Source organism: Myodes glareolus, chromosome 7 (assembly GCF_982192425.1).
Source record: "Myodes glareolus chromosome 7, mMyoGla1.1, whole genome shotgun sequence".
NCBI lineage: Eukaryota > Metazoa > Chordata > Mammalia > Rodentia > Cricetidae > Myodes > Myodes glareolus.
In genome coordinates, this window is record NC_142032.1 from 5,801,507 (window position 1) to 5,817,448 (window position 15,942).

Below are 15,942 nucleotides of genomic sequence, written 5' to 3' on the forward strand. Positions count from 1 at the left end.
CTGCCTTCATGAGGAGCGCCTGCACGGCACCCAGTGAGGGGCTTCCTGCTCGTCCCTGTGCAAAGGACCACAGAGGCAAGGCCTCCGATGCAAAAGGTTTCAAGTAGACAAGACGGAATCTACAAAGAAAAATTTTCTATAGAAATTACAACACTAAGGACCAGTACATGTGGGGCATTCTGTGAGATTCTCCAGATTATTTTGGAAAATATAAAACAAAATTTATGTTCTCTAAATGCGCAACTCATTGATAAGCATTTCTAATATAGATAGACAGACAGATGATAGATAGATAGATAGATAGATAGATAGATAGATAGATAGATAGATAGCAATCTCAGAACAAACACACTAACCAAAAACTTAGCTAGTCACACTGCCAACAAGTAAGATGTTAGCAGCCGCAATCCCTGACTGTTCATCAGGGGTTCCTTTGCAGAACTCAGAATTAAAGACGGCATCATCAGGATTTTAACAACCATAAGACCGTATTTGACCTAAACAACTGAGTCACACTGCACCTATGTGATAGGTTCTGAAAAGTCGAATCATCCTTGGAAACCTTAAAGGGAGTGACTGCCTATGCATCCAAATTTTAAAAAAACTGTTTACATCCGTGTCCAACTTAATGATTTAGCTACCTCCCAGTCTTTATTTAAAAAAAAATAAATAAATGTGGTCAGCTAACAGAAATCCTTGCGTTTATAGTGCCCACAATGTCATCAATCTATAATAAGGAATAAAAAGAATTATTTCTCTAAATGATGGTGGGAAAAAAGAGAAACCACGGGTTGCTCTGAGACCAGGAGAGGTGTGAGCTAAGACTAATAGGAACAAAGAATCATAATTTCTCAAGAGGCAAACGGCTGTCCTTGCAGACCCCCCTTAGAAGACCCCACCAGCCAGCTCTCCTCCTGTCCTAGGTAATAACACACCCTACTCGTGAGACACAAATCTTCACAGCCACTGTCCACTTGATGAAGTATGGGGTGGGGAAGAGTTACATAACGACAGCAAGTTGCTTGGGAGTTAGGCTTGTGGGGATTTCTGCACCAATTTGCTTGACCAGAATCATTTTTGTACGTAAGGACAGGTGATGCTTAAAACCCTACATGCCTTTAATCCCAGCACTTGGGAGGCAGAGACAGGCGGATCTCTGGGAGTTCAAGGCCAGCCTGGTCTACAAGAGCTAGTTCCAGGACAGGCACCAAAGTTACAGAGAAGCCCTGTCTCAAAAAAACCAAAACAAAACAAAACAAAAAACCTGCACGGCCATGGCATGGGGTTGGGTTTTGATTACTGACCCAAAAGATTTCTGTCATTCATGGGGCATCCAACTAAGAATTATTATAGCTATATGACAAAAATCGGAGAATTGGCCCTTTAACTCAGTGTAACTTGTCAAGGGAAGCAAGAGTCAAAACTAACAAGTTATTTGGGGGCGGGCATTATTTAAAGCCAGTAATGACAGAAACACCTGCAATGCTTTAAAATGGAAAAGATGCTTCTTCATTTTTTTTTTCAAATAAGGAGGGGAATCTAAATATGTGGTCCCTGGCCAAATTCACCTCCCTGTCGGATGCTGGAAATACACCACTGCTTATCTCTGCAGAAAGATCACAAGTCATCACAGCAGGGGCCAACGGAGAGCGGGAAGACATGATGCCATTCTGAAAGTCCCCAGTTTTCATTAAGGGACAAATGATGATTTTTGTACACTTTGAACTTTTGTGTGTCATATGAAGTTCAGGAAGGCTGCCAAAGAGTGTCCAAAGTTTTATGTCATATGAAGTCAGGAAGGCTGCCAAAGAGCATCCCCAAGATGATTGATACTTTACTTGAGGAAGCATGGGGACCCGTTCATAGCAGATGTGTTATTTGAGAAATTAGGAACACACATGCCTAAGCCCAAGCTGCCTCAGGGGAATTCTCCAGGCTGAAGGAAGGGGACTTGTGAAGGAAGGTCTTTCTGAGCCACTGGCTAACGCGGGAAGTCTCCCCAGCCCCCAAATTAGTGCTGGATAACAAGGAAGAAAGGCATGTGTATGTGCGTACAAGCACATGCGCGAACTCACCCACCATACAGTGTCAAAGCAGACAACAGATGTGACATCCTCTGCTTCCCTAAGTGTCTTGTAAACACGCCCAGAGGGTGACACCCAATGGGCACATCTAGTGAATAATAAAGTAAAATGAAATCATGGCATGTCTCCACCACAGCAACAACGCCCATTGGCTCTCCCAGGTGAAGCCCTGCCAGGGTTCCTGCCGCAGTGTGGAGTTAAGAATGCACTTACATTAGGCCCAGATGGAAGGCATGTTGCAATTGCCTGCCTGAAGCAGACTGGGAAACTGGTTTTGAACGCAACCAAGCGTCTTGGAACAGTCTGAACTGTGGGTTGTTTGTTTCAAACCCATCTTGTTTTTGCCTAGCACATCGCTTCAAGGAAGCTGAGGGGAGACTATTTCTCATACCCAAATAAAGCCACACACTACAGCAACCCTGTTTTGCAGACAAAAAAGCAAACAAGCTCAGAGAATATGGAAGAACTGATCTAATGATAGCTGGTTAGTAATTTTAACAAATGAAGAAGAGGAAAGGGAGGAGGAGAAAGAGGAGAAGGGAGAAAAACAAGAGGAGGAGAAGATGAGAAGAGAAAGAAGAGGAGGAAGAGGGGAAAGATTAGGAGGGAGAGGAGAAAGGAAACGCTCTGCTGCTGGGGAGAGCTCACAGATCTCTTGCATCCTGCCCTTAAGGGCATCGGGTCTGTCCATCCCTCCCTTAAGGGCATCGGGTCTGTCCATCCCTCCCTTAAGGGCATCGAGTCTGTCCATCCCTCCCTTAAGGGCATCTGGTCCCATCCTTCCCTTAAGGGCATCTGGTTTGTCCATCCCTCCCTTAAGGGCATCAAGTCTGTTCATCCCGCCCTTAAGGGCAGCAGGTTGTCCACACATTCAGTAAATATCACCCAGCCAGACTCCCATACTAAAGCTAAATCAGTAAATTAACTGAGGGCAAGTACTGGGCTCAGGCTGGTGAAAGTCAGCACTGGCACAATTGACTAACAGTAAACAGAACCAGAAGCCAAAGCTCGGCTCCCCTCAATTATGGTTCCCTGAAAAACATGAATGAAAAGCTTGCTTTGCCTACACGTCGTGGGGGGGGGGGGGGGACACAAGTTTTAAATAACTTTTTAAAAGTAAAGAAAAAATATCTAACTGCTACACTATGCTGTCAAATTATCTAACCATGGGTTGCCATGGAACTCAGTGTCAACAATCAGACTCCCTATGTTCTCCAAGTCTACCTTAAACCCAGAGAGCCTTTGTGTCCTCCACTCACTTGGCAAAATTAGTCTACAATGGGGACAGAAATATCAGCACGCAGGCAGTATTCATAAATATCAATATAAATTTGGACCTTGTCTCTTTCAAAAATTTATTTTAGATTTTTAAATTTTTATAAGTACAAGTGTTCTATGAGGGTGGCTGGTACCTGCAGAGGTCACAAAAACGTCAGATTCCTGGACCTGGAGTTACGAGTGGTTGTGAGTCCCATGTGGGTGCCAGGGCCTCTGGAGCCACTGAGCCATCTGTGCAGTCCCCTGGATTTTTGTCTCCTTGACCCAGGACTTAGTGTGGCCTGTGCAGCATTTGTGCATTTGGTTCCAGGCTTTATAAACTACAATTTAAATGCCGGGCATAGACACACAACATTTTTAGCTGTTTTTCCAACTCTAAATTAGGTAAAATATATAGAGGCTCAGGGGTCAAGAGCCAGCAATTAGAATCTACTTTGCCTTCACTGTAATTTTGAGGCAGCCAAGTCTGTCAGAAAAAGCACTTGTAAAGCCAATGAGGTATGTAAGTTTAAAACATGCTTCCTGCCATGCCAAGTATAAATACATAGAACCAATTAAACACTGATTAAATGCTCGATAAATGCAAAATGCAAGAATTTATACCTAAAAACATTACTACTAGAATATGGGATCTTAAAAGAAGGAAGGGAAGAGAAGGAGACATCGGAGGGGGGTGGACAACAAAAGGCGTCATCTCGGTATTGAAATTAAATTCTTTAAATACAGCTCCCAAACCCCACTTCTTTAAACGCCAACATTTCTAGAGTGACGGGCTGACGAAACAGGCATTAGAACCTGAGCAACTGAACAAGAGCAACTGAAAGGTCATGATTGTCTAAAGATGCCTAGACGCGGACACTGTAGAGATCCAGAAGAACTGACATTTCTAATAGCAGGGCTTCTCAGAGTTAGAGGAAGAAGGCAAGAATTACCATGCTTGTTAAAAACAGGGGCAAAGCAAATGTGTTTAGTGTTTCCTGACATCTCAGCATAAGCACCACAAGGCCAGCTTCTACGATGGTTTGTCAACATCTTCAAGCGAGGACCATTTGGAAAAGACCTTCTTTCCTATACATTCAGCCTGAACTATGGTTTAGTTATGTTAAAACAATCAGTGACTCAGGCAGAAGAACACAAAGAGTGGCCCTGCAATAAGTTTCTTACTCAGGAGCTGAAACAGGAGTTCCAGCTGACAGTCCTTAAGCCCTATGTGACCCTCCGCAAGGAAAGTAAAATACAGGATCACCTTTCCTAAGCACGTAGTTGAAATCTTATAGCACCCCCAGGACGTTAACCCCACTACTGTCCCTACTTTACAGAAAGCAATATCGAGGTGGCCAAGAATATACCCCCAAGCTTGTAAGGTAACCCAGTAAGTGAAGGCTTGGGGTTTGAACTCAAGGACTTCCTGGCTGCTTGCGCTCCCTAACCCTTATGTCTACCTCCCTGGGAGTCATCGCTATGTAACAGAGGGTCGCAGTGGAAAACGTCCATGTGGCAATTCTAAAGCTACACAATATTCCTGCCTCTACTGAACACACCGTGTTAGTGATGTGTGCACACGCAGGAGCTGTTGGCAGGGATTGCAGCGGTTTCCTTCACTAACCGAAGGGACAGTTGGCAGGTATGGCGCTGCAATTAATACAGATAAACCATCAATAGCCTATCCGCCTTTTGATTTTTAAATAAACAAAGGCCGAATGCTGCAATTAAGATCAGAAGTGCCTCAGAAGGCCATATGGCCAGAGGAATACCGAACGAAACTGCCGCCAGCAAGAACAGGGGAGTTTAGTTATTCCTAAGGTGGAAGAATGATTTTTAACAAACGTTTCCCCCTTGATGCCTGAAGGATAAGTGATCTCCCTGCAGAAAGGATGGCTGAGAATCAAAGAAAAAAAGAAGAAGAACCTGTGACCCAGGGTCAGGAGCAGCCTGAGAAGCCAATGAGTGTAAGAAATACCACATGCAACCTGTAGGGGGCGCAGCGCGGCATGTCCTGTCTAAGAAGACCTTGCGCAGCCTTTCTGATGGGGGGTGGAGCTAGAGGACAATTCAAATCTACAAATGCTGGGCAGTCAGCACAGTGGCTGGGCACACTGATGCCTGGGGGTCCCCAGAGTCTACTCCTTAATACGTGGAAAACAATGACATCTCTATACCCACAATGGCTTCAGTGTGAGCCCCTCCACCCACAATGGCCCCATTCAATCCCCCACCATGAGCAATTGCCCCAAGTTTAACAGGCTGTGTTAGGGGGGCACCGGGCACAAAAGGAGGTGTTTCCAGGTTCAGTGAACATTTTACATCCATTCATCAGGGAAGGGACAAAAGCGATTCCCCACTTCACCTCAGTCAGGGCATCTATCCCGCCAAAGAGCAACCTTTTCGTGATGGGGGCAGGGAACGCGCTGTTTAAGGATGGCTGTGCAAACATGCTTCTGGATTATTTTTGCCTCCAACTAAAGACATCTGCATAAAAATGGGAATCTTTTGTCCCATAAGAAGGACCAAGAGGGACCTTTTGGGGGAGAAGGGAGAAAAGGAGTAAAAGGCGCCCAAATAAAGACGGAGAAGGTCGGAGACTGGAGGCTAAATTACTCTCTGGAACCTTTTATTAGGAAAGTGGGCCACATTTTTTTTTTTACTTTACATTTTTATTGGGGTTCGCTGCGACTTTTATTACGGAATCTGGTGTTGACTTTGTATGCCGGTTTAATTACTGAGGACCCTGCCAGTCACACTTGGCCAACACAGGCTCCTAGAGGAAGCATTTCCCAGGACCTGAAAGCCCAACTCTCCTTCCTAATCGCAAACGGAATACCTTGGTGTCTTGACTCCATCAGTCAACAACAGTCAGCCTTGTACTCTTTGATTAATGAGGCCTCAACTTAGTTAGCCGGCTACTTAAGTCACTTTGGGGACAGCCGGAGTGCTACAAAGTGCTAATATTTGAAACAGCAGAAGCCATCCTCCGCTCTCAGAGCGACACCCACCCACCCCTTTAGCCTGCCGAGCTGGATGGCTCACAGGACACAGTCTGCTCCCAACCGACTCTTCAAGCTCTGGCAAGCAGGGCCCAGCTGACATTCTGGGCCCAGGGAACATTACGTAATGAGGGCTTCACTCTCTTCACGGGCCACCAGTCAAAACAAACTTTCTGAACTCAAACCAGGGCATCAGCTTGCTTCCTGGTTACACGACACGAGACTCGAACAGCAGAATGGAATTCTTAGCAAAGCTGGAAACATCGCACTTGGTCTACAGCATCACGGTTACCTTGGTGCTCTCCATCCTACTTCCTATACGTAATGCAGGGATGAAAGCTGTTTTCAGAGGGTCTCTTTTCCACATTCCTGAGCTGGTAATAAAATCCCAGAAAGCAACACCCTAGAAGAATTCCCGAGCACCAGGCCTTGGGGAAAGAAGGTTACACAAACACACAAATATACATCTCTCTGATAAATGGTTAGGATGTGGTCTGTAGCCTCAAAGTCAGAGCAATGCTCCTGCCTCAGCCTCCGGAATGCTGGTGGGAGACACTATGTGTGACTTGTCTTGCTAAGTGTTGCTAAAAGGCTTGTCACTGCTTGCAGGACTCCTAGTGTTCTTTCTGCGGAAGTTCTAGGCCCCTGCTTCCTAGCTGTCTCTCAGCAGAGACGACTGCATCCATCCCTCGTCACCACTGCGAGCCTCCTGACGAGCCCAGCAGCACCCAGGGAACGAGAAAAGTCACGATTTCAAGAGGGAAATAAGTGAACTCCTGGCGGACACTCTGGGTCCCACACACTCGTCCAAGGAGCTTCAACTTTGGCACAGGACATCAATGCTGCTGAACAGGGTACAACTCTGCCATCAGTCAGGAGGGGCAGGATGCGAAGGGAAAACCATGAGGGCCGATTTCTGTCCCGGGCTCCTTTATCGCCTGGCAATGTGGCTTTGGAGTCTTACAGCGGTCTTCTGTACCTGGGCCTCAGTTTCCAAAGTTCAGGGAGTGGCGAGACAGAGTAGGCGGGTATTGTTAATCTCCTCTGAACAATTCGGGGTTCTGCAACAGACTTCTTCTAACCCACCTACTGTGAACAAATTCAAACTACTCTGGCTGGGGTTAGCTACTCAAGAGCCTGTGCTGTGTGCTTTTGTATTTTTAGGCCACTCTGTTAAGACCATTTCCTTGTCTGAGTTATTTTATTGCCTTTCCCTAGGAGTCCAGGCCCGACAAACCTCGAAGCCCATTGGACACAAACCTAACCTGTCAGGTGACATTCAACTGACCGTCATCTCGCTGCCATCTGTGTACGCGCAGGACAGACAGGCCCATCATGTCCCTGAAGGATCTTTAGTCCTGGAGACAACGTTTTTAAGGGAATGAGGACGGCCATCACCAAACCTATGACTGAAATCTCAGGGAGCTCACCCTCATCTGAACAGGTCCTTCTTACATCACTTCGGCTTTCTAAGAGTGTCTCAGGCCCGACTGTCAGACGCCTAGGCCCGTCACCACCCAGTGGGTCTGTTTCTGACAGGCAGGTATGCACCCTGGATCAGTGTGGGCTAAGAGGGGAGGAGCAAAGGCTTGGTGCTAAAGAGGCAAGAATAGAAATGCAGCCCAAAACTGAGAGACTGAGGGGGAGGCTCAGCAAGACTTGGGCGAAAAGAGCCACAGTCGTTGCAGGAGTGTAGAGTTGGAGAAGCCGAGAAACGGGTCTCACAGCATCCAGGCTCAGTTCAGAACCACAGCTCTGACAATTCCAGAAGCTTCGAAGGTGAATATGTCCACTCATTTCAATGCAACTTTCCCTGACAGCTTCACAAGCGAGGCTGTTCACACTGAGTCTATTCACACTGAGGAGACCATTCACACAGGTAAAGGCTCTGACTGCAGATAGAGTTCAAGACTCCTAGAAGCTGATGGAGAATTTGCTCTGGTGATTACCTCTGAGAGGAACAGGCCTCAGTGTGAGCTGAGGCTCCATGGGAAACAAGGAAGAACAAACTCCTCAGCCCATGACTTTGAGCTGGAAGTAGAAAGGTCCTTTCTGCTCTCATCCCTTCTCTTCAGGATGGACCGGTACAGCACTGGAGGACCTCCCGTGACCTGGAGTCCAGTTCTCCTGGGGCTACAATCCCTGTCACATACACATGCCCGCACTGGGGAGGAGGTCCAGTCTAGGCAAGCAGGAATTGAAGATCTGTGGGTGCCCTTTGTCCCCATGTGCCCCATACCTTCCAGTGTGTCTTTACTCCTCATCTACCAAGCTCAAACAGTACTGTTCTGTGTGCCTAAGAATCTGGTCAGGGAACCAGGCCCCCAGTCAGCCGGAAGGGTAGAATAGGGTCACTCGAGGTTACAAACCATATAGCTGGATGCCTAAACTCTGGCAGCAGCCAGGAAAGAAGCCAGGTATTGCCAAGACACTCCAGACCAACTTTAATAGGGACTTTGGCATGTGTGTTTGTAAACCATCTGCAAGACCATTAGGGAGCTTTGGCCTTTGACCTACAATTGTAGGGTCAGTATGTAACACCAAGGAACACAACACCCTCTGAGGGGGGGAAATCATTCCTAATACAGTGACCTAAAAGGAAACAGTTAGAACCGAGAGGCTGGGAGATGGAGTGAATGGTGTCTAAGACCCCCCACCACTCTACCACCACACCCCTGTTTCTTGATACCCTCCCTAGTATCCAGATGAAAACTATTAAGTTCAGGCATTGCTCCACAAGGGACCTTGGCCTCTGGCTATGAGCAGAATAGCATCAAAAAATTGCTTGCCAACAAAGCATAAACTTAAACAAGTCAGGATGGCATGAGGAGGCCACCCCACAGGAGTCGTCCCAGACGGAAATCAAAGCAATGTGGCTCAGAGTGCCACAGGGGCCCAGCGCCCTCAAGTGGGATGTCCCTCCACTCCCTGCAGCAAGTCCTCCAGCCCCCAGGAGGATGAGGAAGTCAGTCATCCCTCTGCCCATGTGACCACTTAGAGGAACAGAAGGAAGTATGGGCAAAGGGTGTCCGGTGGACGGCATGTCTGGCTTGCTGCCCGTTGATGGCACATCTGACTTGGCAGAGAGACTCAGCTCAGACTGTGGCCACTGTCAGCCCTAAGAAGGGTGGGCGAATGGAGCCGTAAATTTTCCCAGACCCTGGGCTGCTTTACGAGCAACAGTGGTGACTGGCCAGGCAAGCACAACCTAAGGAACCTGCCTCAGTGATTCGGTCCATACAGTGGGACAAGGTGTGGCTGTGCCAAGACGACCTCCTCCTCCTCTTCCCTCTCCTCACGGGCCACCACCGTGAGGACTGGAGCACAGCCCGACGAGGACCACACACTGTGCAAATATGAGCTTTGCGCTCTCGATGCTCACACCCACAGAGAGGACATGCCATTAATAAGTACAGAACAATGTGGGTTTCCTCCCAGAGTCAGCTTGGGCATTAGACTCCCTTCCTTCACAAGCCATGGACCTCAACAGGTAACAAAGGACCCCCACCCCCACTCCTGGCAGTCAAGTATCCAATGCTCGCTCTCAAAAACACTTTCAGCCTTCCACCAAGTGGCCTTATTTTTTTTCCCCTTTCTCTCTTAATTTGTGGGGAGCTAAGCAATTTTTTTACTGTGGGTGGTAACAAGAGTCAAACTGTTTCTAATTATTTAAAAAACAAAACCACACACACAAAACAAAACACAACTCTATGCTGCCAATTGCTGAGAGACTCGGAACAACTTCCGGCTCAGAGACAGTTCTCCCAACCTCCTGTCCCAACCATCCTGGATGATGGTTGCATGTCTGGAGAGCATGTGTGGCTCAGCTCACAGCTTCCATGTCGCAGGGCAGAAGGGTCCTGGCAGTGGGGAGGTGGGCACCCTGTCTTGGAAAGCATCTGAAGCCCCAGGCTTTGAATCCCCAGGTCCCAATTACTCTCAGCAGAACCGGGGATGAATCATTAAAAAAAATAAAATAAAAACTGTGTTAGTTTCCTTCTTGTTAAAGTAAACAGTTGCTACTGGCTGGGAGGACTGAGTGAGAATTATACAGAAACAGACTTTAAACAAAGACTGGGATATAGAATAAGCAAGCAGTAAATGTTAGTCATTACTTTATTTATACACAAAGTTAGAAGAGAATATTCTAGTGCCCTGGGGGAGCTAGAAAGGGGAAGCAAGAACATGTGTGAATAGAGCAATGTCTACAGGGCGGCTGTTCGCAGATTTTTAAGAGGTGGGATCTTGTTATGCCCCCCGTGCTGGCTTTGAACTCTGCTAGTTCAAGCGGTCCTTCCAATCTGAACCTCCAAGTAGCTGGGACTACAGTCACATGCCACCCATCTCAAGATGGAAGATGTCCAAAGGAGAACAGGGAGTATTGATATCACACCCTACCAGGGCCTACACGGGATGGGGACCAATCGAAGGATGCAGACTTATGTCAGTTTCCACACACATCACCTAACTCAGTCCTCTTGACAAATGAAGGAAATTCCCCAGGTTCTTTAAGGTAAACTTGGTCACTCCGCTAGTTCCTGGCGAGGTCAAGGTTAACTCAGAATCATGAGCCAGGGACCAAGACCACATAAGGCTCTCTTATTAAGGGAGCTCTTTCACAAGAGCCTGCATGAATTATAACCTTACTGGAGTAGGCGAGGTGGCACACACCTGTGCTCCCAGCATACAGGCGCTGAGGCAGGGGGATCTTAAATGTGAAGCCAACCTAACCAACATAATTTGCATAAAACGTCAGGTCTTTATTATTAAATTCAAATAACATACAGTTGTTTTTAGTGGGAAGAAAATCCACTGAGAAAATATCCACCTCAGAGTCAAGAGGAAGAAAGGAAGGCGAGAAGGCAGGGCTCTCTTTCTTCGCTATGGCCGACCTGGAGCTGGGGTTCCTATTACACATTCCCCAGAAATCCAGTAGAGCCTCCACTGACCACGTCCACTTGTGGCTCACTTGTCAATCACGGCCAGAGGGTGGCAGCGGTTTCAGCTGCGGCCGGTCATTCTTGTTAACGGAATTCGAGTCCATCAGCTTGTAGCTGGTAGGATGAGAGGACCTTTGCTGTGTTTTTCTAAAGCAAATATTTAGTGATTTTATCTTTTCATGCCATGACATGTGACCTGTCATCCAAATGGAGGGGCAGGTGGCACTTCTGTGGGTGTTTATAGAAATGACATCACATTTCCAAAACCCTGACGTCAATCAGACAAATGGCAACGTCTCTCAGAGCACATCAGGTTACTTTGTGCTCCGCTTTCCACAGACAGGTGAGCACCAAGACAGAGCAGAATGCCACACCTGGTTCCTTACAGTGTCCGCATCAACCCGGGCTGCTGCGTTCGGCCCTTGCCAGGCAACCATTTGTTTTGTTTTGCGAGGTTTTTAAAAATGGTGTTCATTCTCCCTTCTGAAAGGCTCCCCACCCCCAGCAACCTGCTGCCTTTCTTTGCTCATCAGTCCCCATCCTTCGCTGTGACTAGAACTCACGGGCTTTGAGACCTTCGCACGCTCTGGGAGACCGCAGGCTGGCATGCAAAAGCCGAGTGGCATGTACGGAAGATGATTACTGCGCCTTTCCCTGCTTCTAAAGGGGTTTTTAGAGACGGGAAAGCCACAACTTGTTCTGGACTCTCTCCTTCTCCTCCCCTCCTGCTTCCTGCCTGGGTCACCGCTCACACTTCTCATTTGGCTGCGATGGCGGCTCTCCAAGTAATTACAAAGCAGGAATTAGATTGCACAAGCATGCACATGTGTGCGGCCGCTCTCTCTCACCTTCCCTAGCCAAATGCAGCGTCTTCAGTCCACTCAAGTGTGACACCCCAAGCCGATGACTTTTCAGGTCACCTCTCATCATTTCCCAAGAGGACAGACAGGGCAGGGATAAGCTCCCCTCCTTCTGCTTCTCCCTTAGAAAGCACAGCCTCGAAACAGTTGGGGAAACAACAGTTAAGTCTCCCCAGGCATGGACTGTTTTGTTGGAGAACCTGGGGCCCCCAACTCTTCCCTTCATCCAGCTAATGTGACAAGTGAGAAAGCCTGAGAGAAGCAGGTTTAGGTCAAGAGCTCCGCAGGTCATGCTTTGTCTCCATTGAAGACACCATGCCTAAATCCTGGCCATCTATCCCGGCATGGGCAAATCACAGATGATTCAACAGAAAATATCCCAAAGACCCTTTCATTTCACCCTGCTGCCTCTTGCGGATAGTGAAAACATGTCGCTGCCACTAATCCCACCATCAGCATCAGCCTGAGTTCTCTCAAGTCCATAAGGTGGCCTAAGGCACTCTAGTGTGCAGGCCAGAGCATCTCCCAGGGAAAAGCAGGAACGGCCAGTGGGGATAAGCTGATCACTAAGAATCCACAAGGCAAAGCAAGTGATCCCTCTGTGTGGCCAAGAGGGCCAAGAGGTGAGGAGGAGAAAAAACCGACATCAAGAGTTAAAAATAAATCAAGTCAGCGCCCCTTCAAAACAAAAGCATGGAGTGGGGTACAGCTCAGCAGGAAAAGCCCTGCAAGCACTAAGACCCAGGCTTGAGCCCCAGAACCTACACAGAGAAGCCAAGCATGAGGGTGTGCAGTTGTGATCCCAATGAAGGGAAGCACAGGAGAGTCCTGGGAATTGCTGGCCAGTCCCATTCAGTAGGTCCGGGCCAGAAAGTGATGATGTCTTAAAAAGAAAAGGGGGAGGAGAGTGACACCCAATATTGTCCTGTGGACTCCACATGCATGAGAACACACACACACACACACACACAAACACACACACACACACACATGGAACATCTTAACAGCAAAGCCCACATGTGCCCATAAAGAACTGTCTAAAAAGAATAAAAGGTCACTGTCTGTATTATACTGGTCATGTTCTGGGAGCAGTAATAGGAACATACGTGAGAACTCATAGCTGGAGACTGAAAGGGAGGGAGGGAAGAGGGGAGGGAGGGAAGAGGGAAGGGAGGGAAGGAGGGAGGGAGGGAGGGAGGGAGGGGGGAGGGAGGGAAGGGGGAAGGGAGGGAAGGGGGGAGGAAAAAGAAGAAAAATTTATTGTGGTATATGTAAATATATGTAATAATTTCCTAATCCTATATCTCAAAAGACACTTTGTCTTTCAACTTTAAATCAAGTGTGCACAGAGAGGGGAAACAGGAAGAAGACAGCTGCAGGAGGTCCAATCAAGTCAGTCCACAGAGAGGGAGACCCAGGTGAACCTGATTTGAGAATATTTCACAGTCCAAACAGGGCAGGACCCTAGGGGTCAGGTCCCCATTCTTCTTGGGTGCAAGCATATCCCACATCCTAAGGACCACAAGCCAACCACAGGCACTGCTCCCCTCCTTAGAGGAAGAACAGGAAATGACTCCTTTAGAGTCACCATGCTTCTTAAGTCATCCTCCCAAAGGACACCCACCTTTCCCAGGGGTCCTCAGGAAAGTGACATGAACACTGTCCAAGGGACAGTCATACAACTGGACCTCCCTACAGATGGTTACAGGCAGGGGCTTTCTCGTTTCTCTGGGGACAAGAAGACTTCTCACCTCTTACACAAAAGCCCAGCTCAACACAGGCCTTCCAGGGTCCTGGAGGACAGAAGGCAGACCGGAAACACCATGACTGGGGGCCTCCAGGAACCCCCCAACCCCGCCTGACAGAACACATGTACTGTCAAGTCGTCTCCCACCAAACCCGATTCTCTCAACACAAGACACTAGCACCAAGGACAGGGTTTCTCCGTGGGGCCTAAAGGCCAGTCAGCTGAGTGCCCGGCATGCTTGAGTAGCAAGCAGACTAGGTCAACACTTGTCCTTTGGCCATCCCAGTTCTTCCTGCTTCTCAAGTCTCATTTTTCCTGTTTCCAATGTCTTCACTTTTTACTTCCCTGCATTCCTTCTGAAAGGAATAGGCATTTTCAAGACAGAAGCTTCTGAGCACACACGCGCACACACACACAAACACAAATGCGCGAGCATGCACACACACACGCACACACAAACACGCGAGCATGACACACACGCACACACATACAAATGCGTGAGCATGCACACACATGCACACATACATACACACACACACACACACACACACACACACACACACGCATGCACACCTCCGGAGAAAGGCTTTGCTTTCCTGTGGCAGCGGCCATGAAGGGTGACAGTGATCATACACTGTATGACACCACAAACATAGGGACAGGCAGATGTATGCTCAGAAAAAACACACACCCAAGTGGGTTTGAACAGAACTATAAACTTTGGCTGTACGAGAGTCACCTCATTCCTCAGTCTCAGCCCAAGCAGAGGTGACTAGTGGTGAATCAGGACAGGACAAAACTTGACCCTGATTTCATCAAGGGTCATGTGACTTCTACCACACTGCCCCCAAACTAAAACACAGTGAAGATGTGTGGCGATGTGTGTGTGTGTGTGTGTGTGTGGCGGGGGAGTGACTCAGTCAAGTTCTTTGAGCCAAGCCTCAGGACTTGAATTCAAATCTTCAGCCTGCATAGAAAAGTCCATCGCTGGAGTATACACCTGTCACTCCAGCAGTGGGGTGGTGGGGACAGGGAATGTCCTGATGCTCACTGCCCAGAACGTCTGGACATGCAGCGAGCTCCAGGTTCAGTGAGAGACCAGCAATAACAAGGTGGCAAGCCCTGAAAAGGTACTGAAAATGGATGATGTCAGGCTTCTTTGCACACATGTACAGATATACCAGTGCACACATTCACCAACAGGTATACACGCCTCCCCATACATACATACACATGCACACACACACACACACACACACACACCTGACTTCTTTTCTAAAAGCAAACAGGCTTGAAATGGCCTTTCAGAAAGAAGGCAGAGGAAGGAAGGTTTGTGTGAAGGACAGAGAATGAGCAAACTTCTTTTATAGGTTCTTGCTAAACCAGTAGCTGAGACAATAAATGCCTTTCGAATGAGGCTCACAGGACACAGGAGGAGGGGTGTTAGGGTGTGACACTCAAGGGCTCTGGTCACACCGCAGTGACACCCTTAATATACAAGAAAGCCTCATTCCAGAGCAGGCATGGTTTCCCTCTTTGTCCAAGTCCAAATGTCTGCTTCTCTGACACCACTAAAGAGGCTGACACAGAACCAGACATACAACATGGGCGGTGGGGGAGCTGGAGGGAGAGAGGCTGGCACATGACGTTAGAGTCCAGGTACTGTTTTTATTGGGGAGAATAACAACGGGGGGTCTTGTGCTGATTTATACTTTCTTTTGACGCAATCTAGCCCATGAAAAGCCAGTCAGTCTTTCACCTCAAAGAGTTATAAAAGAGGAAGCACAATGTCACCCACAGAGGCCTGAGTCTTCTATATCAATGACCTTTGTCAGGGATGTGGAGGAAATAGCTCAAAAAGGGAAACAGAGGCAGATGCTGAGTTAAGAGTCAAAGACTGTCCTGTCAGCAGGATCAGCTGGACCCCCCCCCATGGCTTCGCAGAAGAGCCAGCCATCTTTCACAAATGAATCTCTCAGTTCACTGTCCCACACACAAGGACTTCTTACCCCATATACCAGCTCACAGGGTAGGAGACAAATGTCCAAA

The 15,942-nt window shown here is 47.9% G+C and overlaps 1 protein-coding gene across 47 annotated transcripts in view; it reads right to left on the bottom strand.

Moving 5' to 3' along the window:
• The window catches only part of Tcf7l2 (transcription factor 7 like 2), a 190,313-nt gene that overhangs the window by 48,808 nt on the left and 125,563 nt on the right, over positions 1–15,942 (bottom strand). The gene's annotated exons all lie outside the window — the stretch shown is intronic.